Source organism: Pteropus medius, unplaced genomic scaffold, assembly GCF_902729225.1.
Source record: "Pteropus medius unplaced genomic scaffold, Ma_sr-lr_union100, whole genome shotgun sequence".
NCBI classification, from domain to species: Eukaryota; Metazoa; Chordata; class Mammalia; order Chiroptera; family Pteropodidae; genus Pteropus; species Pteropus medius.
The window spans coordinates 53,642,096-53,656,491 of NW_024344378.1; the positions used below are offsets into that span (position 1 = coordinate 53,642,096).

Genomic DNA, 14,396 nt, shown 5'->3' on the forward strand with positions numbered 1-14,396 from the left:
ATGAAAATAAAGCAAGTGAATCAATGTACAGCTACAAAATCTCTAATTAAGCATGGGTTTCCACTGAATGATTTATCCTACCTGACACTCAGGAATATCAGTCATTATGTCTAAGGTCAAAGCCAACTGTTTTGTTGGGTTGCTAACAGTTACCACTGTTGAATTTTGAAATTCCTTTGCTTCTAGTCAAATGGAAAAAGAAACACTAATCCATTTTCCATGGTTCCACCAGTGTGGACCCTTGTGAACTGATTTCTCTCATCAGTGCTTTCCTACTCCCAAACCCTCAACATGGCCAACCATGCCCTGCCCTCTTCTGCTACTTGTAGTTGCCTATGTGACAGTTGTCTGTGCTTACCCTTTCTTTTCTTTAATCTTTAATCTTTAACTTTTAAACTTTCTTGTGTCATTTTGTAATAGTGTCCAGCATATAATGATGAAAAGTTATTAAATTTGTTTCATAAATGAATTTACACTTTGATGTCATGTTTAGACCTATAGATTTTATATTAAGTAATATTTCATTTTACCTTTATCGAAGTAAAACTAACTTTAAGTTTTTGTCTATACTTCAAAATTATTGGAAGATAAAGTGGGAAACAGGCTCCTCTTTCATGGAGTTTATAATCTAGTGCAAGTGACAGAATAGAACATTTTCTTAAATACATCAGGGGTTAACATCAATTGTGGTAAGGCCTAAGGAGAAATGTGAGGTACTTTGAGAACAAGGAGCATAACTTGGGTGAGAGATTTAGACAAACATTCCATGTGGTACAGACACATGGAATGTGTGATATAGCCAATCTTCAACGAAGGGTAGAAAGTTGTCCCTAGGTTTATTTTTTAGAACTGAAAGGACCTGTTTTATTAGATACCTGGGATGTTACAATTGGAGACATGTCAGAGGCCAGATCAGGCCCTGGGGATCTGGGTTTGATGGCTTTACTAAGGGCATGCCTACAATTAAGTAAGACTTATTGACCAAGAAGGTTTTCTCTTATAACACTTCCTTAATTGTTTGGATTCTCCATTAAGAATAATAGGTAATCTGATATAAGGTCTCCATTTTCTGTCCTCCATGTCCACTATTCTTTTTCTTCTTGTTATTTATTTATTTATTTTATTTCTTCAATCTTTTCTTCTACATTTCAGCACTCACAGAAAACAGTGCCCTAAGTCTGTATATACAAATGTATAGTTGTCTAGCTGGAACACACCCTGTGAGAGGTAAAAAAGCATATTCTTTTCCTTTTCCATATGGCCTGTTTCATGACAACAGTTAGAAAGTGCTCCAGGATTCTGGCATTAAGTTGATGTCCTAATTACATTTTAATAGTTGTGAATTTTCATCTTTCTCTTTTTGCTGCAGTGGGCCTGCTAGGCAAGTTCAGGTTTATTTTGTTTCTTTATTTGCTTTGTTTTGTCTTGTTTTTCCTCCAAAGTCTCTGTACAGGTATGTATTTGCTCTTTCTATTTTACTGACATTAATGTCTAAAATAAGCTAATTTTATGGCATTATACTATAGTATAACTATATTGCTAGTCAAGTTTTAAAGTATTCCTTCAACTTTTTAAATACAAAATATACATTAGCTAACTGAAGAATGATTTTGGACTGACTACTGACTCTATAACTGAATTCATGATCATCCTGATATCACAATGCAAAAAAGACCCTAAAGCCATTTTAAGAATTGGTTCACTATTGATTATTCAGCAAATCAGGTAGAAACAACTAAAAATGGCATATGTGCACATGAGATGGAGTTGGAGAACTGCTCTCGCTCATACCCACAAAAGATGCACACATAGAATGAGCCTCTATATGGATATTCCACAACACATGAAGGAATGTAATGCTAAGACAATCAGTAAATAAAATTTCTCCAGATGAAAAATTTTATAGAACATTCCGATAATTTGAACTAAGAGTCCCTAGGCTATCCAAAGAGATGAGTGAAGATATATACCACTAAAAACTTTGCTAGCAATTACAGAAGAAAAACATGCAGAATGGATATAATAGTCAAATTTATTGACTTTAAATTTGACTTGAAATAGCAACTATGTCATCTTTCCAGATAAGCCTTCCAAGTGAGATATACTGTGCTGGTCTCAATGCAGTGGTAATCATGCATTTATTTACATGCCACAAAAATGTAAGCACCAACATGGCATAATTTAGGGTGTTTGTTCATTGTCATATCCTCAGCACTTAGAGCAGAGCCTCGGTTCTAGGAGGCAGCTAGTACATGTTTTGTCAAATATTTGATTAGTGTGGTTATACAATTATTAGTTGTCTTCATCTAGACTAGGAGTTCTCCAAAGGCAGCGCTGTGCTGTTTTCTTTGTTAAGTTATCCTCTGTCACAAGTACAGTGTCTAGCACATAGAAAATCAGTAACTATTTGTCTACGAATAGAACACTATTGAGATGAATAAAGCAGAATGTCTAGTATTATGGCTGTGTTCATGTGTGCCCCCTCCAGTAAACAGAGTTTCCTGACAATTATTACTCTTTTATATATCTTTGAACCTCTACAGAGCTCAGCACCATCCTTTTCAATAAGTACTTGCTTAATTATTTGGTGGAATAAGTAAATGAATGATAACATCCACACAAATATTAGTAAATAGGATATAAGATACGAAAAGCCTTCTTTATTGAAACCTACAAGATTTAACCTAAAATGTTGATCTGATGTCACACCAGGAAAATTATTAACAGAAAACATCAAAAGAAAACATCATTAAAATCTATGTAATTATCTCGATTGCCAAGGAAGCATCTCATTTAAATTCAACAGCCATTCATCATAAACATACCAAAAATAATAGGAAAGAGAGTCTCTTTTTCACAAGGCAAAATGTATATGTTTTAACAAGTCTTACCTTTAATACAGAAATACAAGAGGTTTTCTAAAACAAACAAGAACAATACGGACACACCTCACCTCACCACTGCTGCTAAAATTATTTTTTATTAAATAATAAAATAAATACAATCATTAGACCTCAAAATCTTTAATATGGTAAAGATTTTAAGATCTTAAGATATTAGGGTTGAACTAGTGAGAAAATATTAAGGATGAACTAGCAGGGAAAAAATGTTTTAAATTGTGTACTAGCAAGAAAAAGAAGCACAGTTGTTTCAGATTATAACTAAAAAAACCGCACAAAAATAAATAAATAAAAATAATACACTAAACAGTAATAATGGAAAATAAGAGAAAAAAAGCAGTAAATAGAAAACGATGACAAGTTATAACTACACTGCTAAAACCTAAAATCAGTTTGCTATAATTTACAAAGAAAGAACATGAATAATCTAAAAAAAAAATACTGCTACTTTTGTTATTACCACTAGAAACTACATCAATTAGGCAATGATATATGATAGGATGAACTCTAAGCATAAATTATTTCTGATATACAACACTTTGGTAGATATTACTGTCTCTTTTTTACTAGTAAGAAACAGTGCGAGAGCATGGCTTAGCAGGTAGAAGTAATACACCAAGCCAAGTCACATGGTTTGTTTCCTATACTACAATAGCATGGCCAAGAAAACGTAAATAGCAATAAATTCTAAGTGAGCATACACAAAAGTGCAACACATGTTCACGCACACACACTTTAAATAATTAAATGATAGTCATTGTCAGCATGACTGTTAGAAGGAATGAATGAAGCACAATCCACAATTTAACAGCAAAAATGACAATAAACAGTGGTTAGTAACATAGGAAGCATTAGGTAAAACTATGCCTCATGACAACAGCTTGCCTAAATGTGGTTCTGGGGAATTTCTGCACTGTCTAGGAACTTACACTCTCTAAAGAACTTTTTAAAAAAATAAAGGGGGGTAGCGATTGTAATCAGTTCTTGTCCAGAAAAACTATATTTTGATTGCAATAACTGAAACTGACAAAAAAGTATAAATCAATACCTTTCTCAGTGTTTAGTCCTTATGTGTCATATCCCTCTATCTTTATATCCATATCCATATTCATATCCATATCTATATCTAATCTGTATTATATATGTGATTTTATATATATACATATATATATATGTATATATATATAATATTAACTATGTGAAAAGCATTGAGTAAGGTTCATGGGATCATAGGATATTCCTTAGAATTGGAATCATTTCACCACATTTTCACTTATACAATCATATGTAATGTTTAAAGTGAAATGTTTGAGAGTTTGTATATATTTCTTTAACGTTATTTGCCTTTTCATTCTATTTTAATATTTATTTTTATTTTGTTGAAGTATTTTGAGAGCATGCTACATATCCCTGTCATATGTGATTTCATGAACTCTCTCCACATCTCTGCTTCTTCCACTTTATTAATTATCTTGTCCAGATCTGTAATACTTTTTTTTTGTTAGTTCATCCAGCTTGACACTTTTTTGTATCTCCAAGTACAATAATATTTCTAATCTTATAATTTTTACCACAATAATGTATCTATGTATAACTAAATGATTTAAAAAAGAGAAACTTTCAAACTTAACAAGATCAAGGAAATAAACACACTTCTCTAACGTCCAGTTTTCCCTGGAAGAGAAACGATTACTTTCAGGATACTGATTGAGATCCTGTGACTACTTTTTGAGCCCAGTCTTCCTCACCAGGGACCAATTATTCATCTGTATGGCAAGGAGTTCTTAGATTTATTACCACTTCTGGAAACTGGGGACATTTGGTCATATGTAGGACTTCTTCTTATTCCAGATTGCTTCCCAGAAAAGCAGGTAGAGCTAACAGTACCTGTCAGAAGGAAAGAATTGCAGAAAAACCTTGTCCAGAGGCACACCCTACAACTGCTTTTAGGGTCCTTGTGGGTTTTTAATTTAAATCCTACTTCCTTACTTACTGGCTATATGACCATTAACAAGGGCTAAACCTCTGTAAATCCCAAGTTTTAATTTTCTGAAAGAGGAAAGTAAATTAATTTTAAAAAGAAATATATAATCTTAGTGCCTACCTTCTAGAATTCTCATGAGGATAATTAGCAAGTCATAATTATAGCAAACATTCACCGGGCTCTTGACACAGTTGAGACATTGTGAGTGCTGTATGTTTGTATCTGTCTTTTTATTTTGTAGTAACTATCAGATGGAGAATTTATTATTTTATCTCCATTTATAGATAGGTAATGGGGTCACAAAATGCTCGTATAATTTGCCCAAAGTCTCACAGTTAGCTGATCTGGATTCCAACCCTCATCTCTTGCAGCCTTACTCTCTATATTTCCAGAATGAGGTTCACACACTATTCAGTGATCAACTAATTGTTAGCTATGCTTATTACTATTATTAGGAAAACTTTGAAACACATTTTTCAGAAACTCTCAAGTGACAAACATGGAGTTAAGTCTCTTTCTAAGAAAGGATATTTTTCTTTTATTTTCTGTAAATATGTTATTAACACATGGCTTGCATTCTTAGTGTGAATCTACTAAGAGCCAGATGTTGGAAGAACATATAAATCTTATCTATCTCCTTTGTCACATCTCATGGTTCAGTCACGAGAATGTCATCTTTCCTTGTTCCACTTCACAAATTCTGCCCTCTGCACTCTCCACCTGGGCTTTTAGTTTCTCAACAAGTATAAGAGTGCCTCAGTCTGTCATCACTGCCATCTTTCCCTTTTAGCAAAATACAGGATTGTGAGTTAATGACTGTGAATTTAGAGCCATCCATTGCCATGGCTGTTCTCTGCTTTCTTTTTCTTTATGGAGACAAACTATAGGAATACTTCCTAGTTACCTGCCAACTGATTCATCATTATATTTGGTAACTGGCTCATTTTTTTATTGTATCACTTACTAATTTTAAACTGGATGCTTGATTATTGAATCTAGCTATTCTTTCTCACAATTCTGTTTTCAACTGCTAGATCTAATCAGGAGTTGGTGACCTGAGGTGCTATTTATTTTGCCATTTTCCCAGGTGATCTGTTCCTACACCAGTATAGAAATAAATGTTAAAATTATTCTGCCAATGAAACCTTGAAATCAATCATAAATGACAGTAGTAATTGAGAGTGCAGTGAGCAGTAACTAAAGTTCTTATAAGGCTTCTAAGGACTGCTTCAGTAGTGGATTTGATTAAGGAAAAAAGCTTAAAGAGTTTTTCTCATCTTGATTTTTCTTTTACCTTATATCTAATTTCATCCTATGACAAAGAAGTGACTGTAGTTGCTTTTAAGATAGTACACTAATGTTTCCTTCTGAATATTCCTTTTTCATTGTTTTGATTAGGAGTACTTGAGAAATGATGTTGATGGACTCTGGGAATGATTTTTATAATGAAAGATGATGTTGAAGTGGAGAAGATTCAATAAAAGGTTCTTAAATAAATACTCCTCTTGAATATAAAGAACATGGCTTTGACAGATGATCTTGTAAGAAATGTTACTCCAAGATAGACTATTGGGACTTTTACTCTTTCCACTTTTCTGTAGCTCCTTGTTTTGTTTTTTGTTTTGTTTTGTTTTGTTTTGTTTTTTTCCCTGGGATATCTCACTATGTTCTTTTATTAATTCCTGTCCTGGTATTAGAGACAACGCTCATTTTCCATTTTAGCTCAGGGGACTTGCAGCTTAATTAAGTTATCCTTTTGTCTGGCTGTCAGTTCCAAAATTCTACTCATCGTTTCTGGGACAGAAATCACCTGCCAAATAGAATACCTGATGATGTCCCTGATGTCCCAGAGGTCCCCAAGTCAGTATGCCAATGAAACTACTAATAGGATCGCCCCCTCATAATTTTGGAATATGGGTAGACCCAGATCCCATAACATTCCAAAGAGAACTGGAATAATAAAATATACTATAACTGAGTGATTCGCAAGATAGTAAAGTTATTTATAAATATATGAATTTAGTGTGTATTGTATAATTGAACACAGGCGCAGATTTGGAGCTTTTTTATGAATGTGAGATACCAATTAAATGGCTATTGCATTGTACCCTTGGCCCAACATTGTGAATTTCCAGAGGGAAAATAACTAAACAGAGTAAGCATATTCTTAATGGAAAGACAAATTAACCTAGAAGGAAGATCACATGAATTTTCATTTAAACATGATATTAATTTGCTGTGTAGCCATAAATAAATCACATAACTCACATAAACTTCATTTTTCTCATTTTTTTCCTGTTGTAGTTAGTGTTGCTTAGTAAATTACATATAATTGGATAATCTTTAAGTGCAAATTAGTTTATAGATATAAAATATTTTTGAAATGTAGTAGACTTTTGAGTTTAAAATGGTAAAGATAGTACACACAGATCCTTCTTCTCATGAAGATTAAAATAACCAGAAAGAGACTTACCTTTAGTGAAATTAATACTCAGCCAAATATATGAAAAAGGACTCCAGATTCAAGTATGCCGTTTTGAAAATTGGTAATATATCTTTCTGAGCAAACCGTTTCTTTTGGGGAGCAATAAGAATAAATGAGAGCATTCCTGGAACACACTGAACATTGTAGAGCATTTGGAAGACCTGAGAGTGTCAGGACACATCGAGGCCTCCCTGTTTCACAGGATGTAGTCAGGTGGTAGGTTAGGCTGGAGGAGAAATCCCTTGGGGAGCAATCCTGCATTGTTTCTCTCTCTTGGCTGGGGAGAAATAAAGGATAAACTAAACACAGAAGCTCATTTTAATGCATTTCATGGTCAACCAGGGACCATTGCTTTTGTACCGGATCCCACCCTGGTCCCTCTTGGTATGAATTAAAGATACTCATCATATTCAAAGAGAAACTTCCCAAATAATTTAGGAAAAATCATCCTATAAAAGGTGATTAAAGGAACCATTGCAGGTTAAATACAAAGTAGAATGGAATAGAAAACAAGTGAAAAATATTTAGCAGGGAAATTTTACCTCAGAGAAAATGAAACTAATGGCCAAATACATTGCCAAAATTAAACAACATACCTTAAGAAAGCAAAAACTTCTTCACAATAAAATCTCAAAGTAAAGATTTAGGAAACAGAAATTCAGGAAAAGCATAGCGAAAAGACAGAGATGACACATAGCAGATAAATCAAAGAAAATAGTAGAAAAGAATATTAAAACTAACATAGAAATTAAAGTTACATTGGAAATAACTCAAAGGAGACTAGAAACTGCTGAAATATCATAAAGAACATGAATATTGGCAAAAGCGAGACCAAAAGAAATTAAAATGAACAATGAGTTAAAATGGTTATAAAATTAGAAGAAAGTAATTTATCTGGAAGATAAAAAAAAGAGTTTCACTATACTCAAATGATATTCCTGAGGAAAGATAAATTAACATACAGAGAAACAAATATAAAGTTATTTTTCCAGATATGAGGAAATTTTGAGAATAAACTTTTTGACTTTAATTTATGGTGTGAAAGCCAACACTGGAAGAACTGGCACAAAATTACCAACATAAGTATCCTAATTGGCTTGACTTATAAAATGAAGGGGAATACTTCGGGGAGCTTGAAATAAGATTAAATCTCATATAAAGCGTGACCTCAGAATTCTCCTTAGCGATATTCTCCATCGAGAAAGAACAGATTAATGCCTCCAGTGTTTTTAGGAAAAGACGGTGTGACCCATCTTCCTAAAATTAGCCAACATATTGTTCAATGTAAAGGCAACTTGCAAACATTTTCTAACATGTAATCATTCTAGAAATCTAGTTTCTAGATTTATTTAAAAATACACTGCCAATAAAAATGAATGGAGGAACTATGGGAAAAGGACTGGTTATAAACATTAAATACTTTTTAAATATTACCTAAAGAAAATACTATTGAGAATTATGTTTACAGAACAGAATGGCAATGTTACAAATGGTAATAGCATAGAAAGAATTTATCTGACACAATTTGTAAAGGAAAATGAGAGGTAGGGTAGGTCTGGTGACTTCCTCTTTTATAAGCTGAGTGCAAATAAAATGCCATTTAAAGATACTATATCAAATAATATATGCAGAGACATTCAAAAGTATAAGAGAATATATTAAAACCACGAGTTTAATTGGGAAGAAAGTAGAGAATATGTTTTTCCAATGTTACAGTGAAAGAAAGGTCAGTAGATACTAGATAAAGAATTATAGGATTAAAAATATTATATCCATCGTAGTAATAAAGGTAACAGCAAAACACCAACATTCAAATTATCAATAGTGACACACGTACTCATAGAATATAGCTAAGAAAAAGGAGAGAACAGATTGAAAAAAGGAGTAGTGCCATCATGAAGCATAGCAAACTGTGATTATAACTAAATCTGGACGTGCTATCATATTAATAAGGGCTCTATTTATTATGGCATTTTAATGGTAAAGTTTTTTGTTTACACAAGAAATAAATAGGAATTAATACTTGTGCACCAAATGACATAGCATCACATTCCATAATGAAAATAATACAGAAATTTCAAGGAGAAAGAAAACAAAATATATTAATTGCAGAAAACAATTCAGTATATGTAAACCATTAGTAAAAATTAGTAAGGACATATAAGACTTATAGAACATAATTGATCTAGTATATCATATATCATTGAATTTGTTTTTTTGTTAAAGATACTTCTTCGTAAATTACCTAATGTTTTCGGTAAAACAATATCTTCTTATATTGCATTCATGGTTTCTGAATTAAGAACACTTTAAGAAATTTTATTTAATAAATTACAACTTTATTTTACAAGTTTGTAAATTATGCACACTTAGAGACCAGACCCCTCTGACTCCTGCCTGAACTAAACTCTAAGAACAGGACTATAAGCAATATTATAACTTTGGAGAGCCATTTGCAAGATAGCATGGTGGTTCTTCTCTCAATTATGTAAAGAATCAGTTGCTCCTTTGGATAGATACAGAAAGCAAGAGTAGAGTCCTTTCTCTCAAAGATCTTCAGTCCAATGGGGAAAACACATATCATACATCATAACAGATAGAGTACCCAAGATAAGTCCCAGTGTGTATGGGGGAGGGGAACTTTGGTGGCAGTGCCAAAATATAAAAATATAAATCAATCTTACTATGTAACATAGATACCTAGGATACTAATCAAATACCTAGGAAAGATAGTGATGCATGTGAATAATTTTCGGTGATCTTTGGAACAAAGATGTGACAAAAATCTGTATTCTATCCTTACAATATCTGCCTGACATCTCTGTCCACTCTCTTCTGCTTATGTTTATAGCAGAGATGGGTCTTCTCCTTAGGGACATTTGCTCTCATTAGAAACCTCCATTTTCTTATCTTCTCTCAGGAGCCTCTGCCTCTGACTCTTTTTCTAGTTACTAATATAGAGACTTTTGTTGTTTTTTCTCTTTTGCTAAATTTATAAACATAATTTCTCAGAAACTTGTTCTGGGCCTTTTCTTTTTTTTCTGCATTTCCCCCCTAGGATGTCATTTATTCCAATAGCTTAAAATACCATCTATATTCTAAGATTCAGATTTGTGTATTTAACTGCACCTTTGCTTTTACCACATGAGGTTTTGAGTATCTCCAATGTCTAGCTCTTTGGTCTCCTCCTCATTCCTTCCTTTTCATAACTAGCACCATCATCCAATCAGGAGGTCTCACTAGACATCTGTAGCTACTCTTGATTCCTCCATTACCTTTCCCTTCCTGTGCAACCACTACCTACTCACTCACACCTATGAGCCTTTTATCCCATCCACAAAACTTACTGGTTTTTCATCCAACATTAACTCAAATTTGGCACTCCTCTTTATTTTCAGTACCACCACTTGTACCAAGCAAACCGTCATTTTACCTGTTGCAGTGATCCTTCTCCAAAATATTCTTAACACCTACACTCTTCCCTCTCTACAAACCATTCTTTCAAGGGTGACTTGATTGATCTTCATGAAAGAAAACACATCACCTCCTGGCTCAAAATCATTTCCACTGGTTTCTAGCAGCATTCCCAAGGTCCAGTGACCCTATCACCATGAAGTGGTCTCTTCTCTGTTTTTCCAGTGTAATTTTTCATTCTTATTCCTCTTCCCTATCTCCACTACTCTACCATGCTCATACCTATTCGTTTTGTTTGTTTGTTTGTTTTGTTTTGTTTTGTTTTACTCCTACGGCACCTGGTCTTCCTAGGTGGTCTCCCATCCAAGTACTAACTAGGCCCGACCCTACTTAGTTTCCAAGATCAGATGAGATCGGGCACGTTCAGGGTGGCATAGCCATAGACCCATTCATTTTTTTAAACTGTTTCTAGAACAGTATTTCTCGTCTGAATTTAAAGGACATTTAATTAAATAAATGTCTCCATGGAAAACTTTCCTCTGTCTGTTCTAAATTAATCCCTCCTCATGAGATTCTCCATCTCAGCAGCTTCTTCATTTCCTTCAAAATAGCTAACCACAGGCTGCAGTTATGTTTAATTGTGATCTTGTTTTGTGCCCTCATCTGGACTCTAAGATCTAGGAGGGAAGGGATGATGCAAGACGCTTTATCTTATGTCCAGCTCCTAACACAATGTAGTACTGTAATAGGCACTCAAGAGTGGGCACAAAGTAGGTACCTGATATATAATTGTCAAATCGGTGATTTAAATTCAATTTGGTGTAAAACTTTTCTTAAAAATTCAATAGTTATTAACAAAACAAAACAAAAAAAGAAAAATGGAGAAAGACAAAAGACAAAAAAATATCTCAGCCAGAGCATGGAAGGCATCCTAAAATTTATTGGGATTTAGGCTTCTATTATTGGCTTTGAGTCAAGTTCTTTCCGCTGAAGCAAGTCAAGATAGGCAAGAGAGAGCTGAGAAGGCCGATGCTGACAAAGTAGTCAACACTGCACTCTGGCCACCTCACCCATGGTGGTTGTCATCATGCCACGCAGTGGGTCTCTACACACAACTTTCTTCCTTTAGCCTTGCCTGCCATGTTGCTCTGTATTTGGAATTTGTTTATATTTTCTCTACTGGCAGAATCCATCAAGAGAAAAGATTTCACTTTAGTCTCACCTTATATTGATTACTTCCAAGATGTTTTTGTTTGAAATTTCCTAATTAGGCTTAATTTCTTCCTTACATTTTCAGCAACTTGAGTGACAGTGATTCTGTTACATTTGGGAAGCAATATGACACCGGGGCAGGGATTAACAAACAATGACCTGCAGACCAAAGCTGTCCCATCACTTGTTTTTAAAAATAAAATTTTATTGGAACACAGCCATTCACTTACGTATTGTCTGTGGCTGTTTTCTGGCTCTCATGGCAACATTAAGCAGATGATACTGAGACTGTGTGGTCCATGAAGCTGAAAACATTTGCCATTTGTTCCTTTGTAGGAATATATTGCTAATCTCTGCACTAAGGTATAATCTTCTTTATTCTGAGCTTTATATATAGTTTTAGAATAGTTTAACTACTTTTTAATGTTTCCATTTACATGTTAATAATTAATTTGAAGGGGAATCAGATTTTGTTTATACAGGTATCCTTCATTTTTCGAAACTTTGAGTTACACCACTTCACTTTTTTACAAAAGACCTACATTAGTACCTGTTTTCAGTAACCAAAAGAATTCTGAAGAGGATTTTCACTTTTACGAAAAAAAAGAAAAAAGAAAAAAGAAAAAAAAAAAGGAAAAAAGTGAAGACAGTGTTCAGCATTTGTTTTGCAGCAACCATTATAGAGGCAGCTAGAGTGGCACTGCATTTACTATATGTTAGTGTTATTTTAGGTTTTATGTGTTATTTGATATGATTTGGTAGGTAATTTTCTGGGCCTGGGAATGCTCAAAAACTTTTCCATATAAATTAGTGGTAATTACTTTGCTTTACCCCATTTCTGCTTACAATAGTTTTTATAGGAATGCTCTACTTTCACATAGTGGAGGAACCTGAGCCTTCCAATATCAACTAGTTCAGACCCTATTATGTCCCAGGCATTTACTTAATCAATAAATAAAGCTTTCTGTGACCTTTCCATCCCAAGTAATCTCCTGCTGCTCTCGGTACCCATGGTGTTTGCCTCACATAGCACTTTATCTCCCATAGTGCTACAGCCCACCTGGTGCTTTATCTCCTGTAGCACTCAGCATTTTGACCTTGTATGTGAATCATGTGTGTGCATGGCTAATCTGATGACTGGTGTGGCATTGTGTAAAGAAAATTGTATTTTGAGCATGACAGATTGCTAGGCTCTGAGCTGCATAATAGTAGGGATCCTCCCTCTTTTGCTTACCCGGAAACTTGCCTAGTGCCTGCCACGTGGTAGACATTTATAATGCATGAATGAGTCTGAACTGTGCCTCTATATTAATAAGTACTTGTTCCTGTTGATGTCAATTGAACTGGCTTAAAAACAAACATTATTCAGCACCTATGCCCACACACACACACACACATATTTTATTTGCACTTTTTCCAAATTGCCACTATTTCTAATCAAAAACCTGAAGATAGATTTGGGTCATTGTACTTTTATAGTCATAGGTTTAAATTCCAACTCTATCATTTACCAAGAAGCTTTGAACAAGATACAGAATAGTGTATTTGATTTCATCATCTTTCAAATGCAACTAATCATAACCACTTCTCAGAGCTATGGTAGAAAGCAAGTGAGGCATCATCTAGAAGGAGCCAGCACAGCCCCTAGCTCACCCTAAATGCTCAGCAGAGGTCAGTTGTATATCCAAGGGCCTGTGTCTTTCATACCAAACCAACAAGGGAAGTACTGCTTCCCAGCATGGGCCCCCACTAACTTATAGTCTCCTGGGGTTTGGAAGCCAGGTTCTTATCTGCAGGTTAATAGCCTGCTGCCTGTGATTTCTGACCCCCTACTTTGGTCTTTCCCACCATACTATATTGCATTACAAGCTGCCACATTGTTGAAGCCAAAACTCTCAGTCATTATTGCTGTTCCTCTATCTAGTCCATCAGCAAATCTTCATAAATTTATCTTTAATCTGTCCATTTCTCACTAGCCCCTCAGTCATCTGTTTAGCTCAAACCACTATGTTTTTCCCTGGTAAGGTAGAAAACCTTTGTATGGGTCTCCTACTATCCCCTCCAAGTGAAAGGCAGATGATCTTTTTTTTTTAAAAAAAAAATATTTTTTAACCATTTGAAAATAATTTTTATTTTTTCAATTAAAGTTGACATTTAGTATTATTTTATATTAGTTTCAGGTATACAACATAGTGATTAGACATTTATATAACTTATGAAGTGATCACCCCAATAAATCCAGTAACCATCTGACACCATACATAGTTATTACAATACTACTGACTATAATCCCTATGCTATACTCTATATCCTTATGACTATTTTGTAACTACCAATTTGTGCCTCTTGATCCCCTCCCCGCTTTACCTATTTTCCCACCCCCAATCCGACAACCATCAAA

The 14,396-nt window shown here is 34.2% G+C and overlaps 1 protein-coding gene and 1 pseudogene across 5 annotated transcripts in view; one reads left to right on the plus strand and one right to left on the minus strand.

Moving 5' to 3' along the window:
* NRG3 (neuregulin 3) overlaps positions 1–14,396 on the plus strand; it is a 990,054-nt gene that overhangs the window by 315,129 nt on the left and 660,529 nt on the right. The gene's annotated exons all lie outside the window — the stretch shown is intronic.
* On the minus strand, positions 11,110–11,228 carry LOC120609818 (uncharacterized; annotated as a pseudogene).